This window comes from Xiphias gladius, chromosome 6, assembly GCF_016859285.1.
Source record: "Xiphias gladius isolate SHS-SW01 ecotype Sanya breed wild chromosome 6, ASM1685928v1, whole genome shotgun sequence".
Classification (NCBI taxonomy): domain Eukaryota; kingdom Metazoa; phylum Chordata; class Actinopteri; order Istiophoriformes; family Xiphiidae; genus Xiphias; species Xiphias gladius.
The window spans coordinates 19,394,751-19,399,744 of NC_053405.1; positions in this window are offsets into that span (position 1 = coordinate 19,394,751).

Here is a 4,994-nt window from a genome sequence, read left to right on the forward strand (position 1 = left end):
TAGCTCTCAACCACATGAGTGATTAAAGTCTATTGTCCCCCCCCCACGCACACACACACACACACACACACACATTCATCTCAGCCACAAGGGGAGGAGTTATACCTTAATTGCCCGACCCCCTTTTAAAAAAAAAAAAACTGCCCTCTGACTAAAGAGAGTTTGCCTGTGGAAGAATGTGAAGAAAATGGAAAGAAAGATGGGGGAGCTGAGATATAAAGGGAGATGTTATAGAAGATGATCTAGGAGTTAACAACAATGGTGGATATTTTTCCGTGATGGATTGACTTTTGGCCTCACTTATAACACGCTGAATCCCAAACCACACTCATTAAATCTTCAAGTCATTTCAAAGTCCTTCCTTCATCAAAGTTTTTGTTGAATTTTTTACTAGAAGTTGTGCTGAGGCAGTGCCATGTTTGTAAAACATGATACACACTCTTGCAATAAACTTAACTGGTTCAGGTGTTTAGATGAGTGGATGGCTTCATTAAGTTACTGATTGAGCTCTCTGTGTTATACAGCACAGCTTGGTGACATTTGTGACAGCAGGGCAAAGGTCAGACCATAATAAATGTGTAACAATCATGGAGAGCGTGCATATGTGTGTGTCTGTATGTGTGTCAGACAGGGAGAGGGAGAGAGAAAGAGATCAAGTTGAGGGTAGGAATAAGAATCAGTCATGTGTAAAACACTGCAGCTGCTGTGAAAAGGATTATCTGGGACCAGGCAGTGCTCTGACACACACACACACACGCATGCACGCACACAAACACACGCACGCATGCACAACCACTCACATAAACACACACTGTAGATGTAGATTCAGCAGTTAATATTGCACAAAGTGTGAAGAAAGTTGCTTTCTACAGTTAGAAGCTGCACCATAAAGTCAGACATTGCATCCTGTTTTCTCAGGTGAATAAACAGCCATTAGAAAAACACTGATGCCAGACGAGCATCTGGTGAAGTTGCTCTGTAGCAGAGGGACGTGGATCAACACACACACACACACAGGCAAACACATGAGTGGAGTCCTCTTTCAATCACTGACTGCTGAGTACTAAAGAGGAAACACTGCTGTGGTATCAGTGGTGGAAAACCTTAACTCAAAAACTTGAGTAACCTTAAGTAAAAGTACCAACACAACCATTTAAAAATGCTACTGCTAGAAAATGCTATTTTGTAAGGGGGCTTCTGTCGTATTTTATAAGCTTATCATATCTTTTTTTAATTCAATCTTAATTTGAAAAGTATTAAGTAACTACAGCTGTCAGATAAATCTAGTGGAGTAAAAGTTTAAAGTAGCATCAAATGAAATTACTAAAGTACACTACAAGGAACTCAAAGCTCTACTTATGTACAGTACTGAAGTAAATGTTCTCAGTTACTTTCCACCACTGTGTGGCATCAAATAGCCTCCCCCTAACCAGTGAGTCGTGTTGCCTCCATGACTCAGTCCTTCACTATGACTCAGCGTGACAAAATTCCTTCAGATGCTTAACACACAAAAATGCAACAAGACTCCACCTAAAGTAGGTTTTATATTTAGCTCTGACTCATGGTTGGAGCTCATGGATTTAAGAAAAAAAAACATCAAACATTAAAATGCCTGTCTAATCAAACCAGATAAATCAAGCTTCACTGACATGTCTGAAGAGAGGGAGAAAAAAAAAAATCATTTGACCATGACTCTTGCTAACTCTCGGTGTCTGAGTGAGTGCCGGTAATGAATGAGAGCGTGATTGGCAGGAAGAGTGAGTAAACACGCTGGACTTCCACTGAACCGGCCTCCGCTCTCTGCCTCCCTCTCCCCCTTTCTCCTCCATTTCCTCTCTCTGGTGCTGGGTTCGGTGCTCTGCTCTAAACCCCCCCCCACAAATCACTTCACTTCACTTCAGCTCACTTTGGTGGTGTGTTTACTGGGCTGACGTCAAACAAATTGGCAGAGGAGCTTTCATAGTGATAGAGATGAGGGATCGACATTGAGTTTTCAAAATTCTCTACTTTCTTTTTCATCTGTCTTTCTCTCCCATTAATTCCACCTACACATATTAACATATATATTTTACCCCTCAGTATAACTTGTTCTCGTCGTTCCTGGACTTTTCGTGCTTTTCTCCTCTGCCTCCATCTGAGTGTGCTGACACAGTCGCAGTGTGGCCAGCACCAGTTTACACAGCTGGGAAGGCAAAGCTCTCTGAACTCTGACAACACACATATACACACTACACACTCAAGATCCCCTCAGCCTGGCTCAGTACAAACAAAATCTCACTCGCTCGCTCTCATTTTCTCCCTCACACATTCCAAAACAATGGCACACAAAAGGAGACAACTCTGTTGAACACAATAGTAAATAATGTACAACTGGAATAGAAATCTTAAGTAAATAAATCAGAGAAAAACACTGTGGTGGAAGAAGAATTCAGATTCCATAAAAGTCGCAGTATTTCAAAGAAAAACATATTACCAACCGCTATTACCAACCGCTGTCAGTATCACATCATTACAGTATTATTTGATTATTTTTACTGATGCATTATTGTGTAAGCAGCATTTTAATGTTGTAACTGGTTGAGGAGCTAATGCTAAGTACTTAATATATTGTTGGGTTGTTTGATTCATTAAAATGCGTCACATTTTAGAAGCCAATCATACGTTTTGTATGTAAATCTTGACCTGAAAAGCAACTAGAATCAATAGCTTTCAAATAATTGTGGAGCAGAAAGTACAATATTAAAGTAGAAGTATGGAAATGGAAATGTTCAAGTACAAGTAAGAGTATGTTAAAATCTTATTTAAGTGCAGTAAAGGAGTAAATGTCCTTTCAACCACTGAAAACATGTAACAATAACTAGAAAAAAGACAGATGATTAATAATGAAATAATGTCCCTTGTCAGTTCACAACTCCATACTGCTCTCTGCTGGTTAACACAGGAACCCAACAAACAATCAACTCAAAGATCATCTAAAATTTTTTTTTCCTTTATGTTTTATCCTTGTCAGGGATTATTATAGAGGATTATCGTGGTTTTCAACACAAATGGTTTCAAATATTCAGATTATTTTCCTGTCTTTACATCTGCTATGTGAATTGTTGCAGTGGTGCAGCCACGGCCTTTTCTGTACTGACAGTGCTACGCTCCCTTGCCTTACACGCACACACGCACACACACTCACTCAAAATCACGCACACGCACACACACACACACACACACACACACACACACACACACACACACACACACACACACACACACACACAAACGCACTCATTCACTCACTGAGTGGAGATCTGAGGAGCTCTTGGTGACACTGAACAGTTACTCATTATCAATGTGAGGAAGAGAACAGAGGGAGACAACAGACAACATGATGGAAAGAAAAAGGGAAAATGAAAAAAGGAGACAGGAAGGCAGAGGCACTGTGAGTTTTTCAAACACAATGCTGTCTTTCTCCATTTCCTTCTCCTTTTTTGCTTCCTTAGTCTTTTCAAACACATGTATGTGTGCGTGCATGTACTGATTATGTAAGTACATAAATATGCGTATGTGTCATGTTAGTCACCAGTTTCTTCCCTGCTCAGCACAGCATCACTGACTCATTTCACCCACTTACGCAACAATATCACTTTTTTACATATAAATCACTAAGTATTGCAGTCCTTGCCAGTAATACTAACAAATCACACTGTTCCGTTTGATGACTAAGAATTCTCCTTTTTGCATCTACATGTATTATCTTTTCATACCTCCTGTACTAATAGGATTATCAGTTAAGATGTGCACATTTAACTGATAAAAAGTTACAAGCCTTCTAATCCCTTTCCCCTGCATGTGCTTCACAGCGATTGCAAGATGCCAGTGAATTACAGTAAACGCAGGCTCTACCACAGTGGCTCCCAACCCAAAGAGGTCTTTATTTATATATTTATTTATTTTATTTTGTGAAGTATAGGATGATTTTACTTCTTTGGGCCTCTGACAAAACAGGTAGAAAATCACTCTCTGGTTAATCTTGGAACAACTCATCAACATACAGAATGCAACCAGTGACAATGGGTCAGAAGTGGACATTGCCTTGTTTTTAGGGGCTCACAACACAGAAACGTTGGTCTTCCATTGGTCTTCCAGGACAGAGAAATCTCTAGGCCTTTGTCACTTTGTACTACTCCTGATCTTTCAGGTCCGTGTAGCTCCAGGAGTTTGGGGTCACACTGCGGTGTGACCAACTTCAAAAGTCAAAATCTGCTGCTTTCCGGTGACGTTTTATGCTAGATTTTCTGATCCATCAGATTCTGTAATATGATAAAGACTTTTAGCTATGTTGCCATAGCAAAACGTAGGCATTTTTTAAATAGCAGTTACCAAAAATTGTTTTATTTGGACAGGGTCACCAATTTTGAAACTAGAAGCCAGTAGTGTATGCATCTATTTTTGGAGCCATCCTCTAATATCTGATTCGACCCATTAGTTAGGTTTTTGTATTGACCTTCTTCTTCTGTAAGAACATCTGCCGGAACACAGGTGTGGTGGGGGGATCAATTGGTCATCAGAGGTTTCTCTCAAATGTCCAACGAATATTACCAGATATACAGTACGATTACTGTTGTAAAGCTATCAAATGTAAAAGAAATTATTACATGACAGGCTAAGTGATAGTTTAATCCAATTTACTACAACTCATCTTACATTTCTGTAATATTAGTGTTAAGTACAGCTTGAAGCTTGACATTTACTTGAAATACAGTGAGCATCATGTCTGTGTTTGATGATTTGTAGTGTGCACAGCAATTACATGACTCTGACTTAATAAAGAAAGACCTGTTGTGCAGCGTGATGCTTTACATGACTCAAGCATAACTCCTCTGCTGGTTGGTTTCCATACAGTATGAAAATGAGTTGCCTGGAAGGTAGGAAGCAACCATCTAAAACACAACAGCATTTCTTTAGAAAGGTCAGATCTGTTGCCATTTGCTGGTGTCATACCA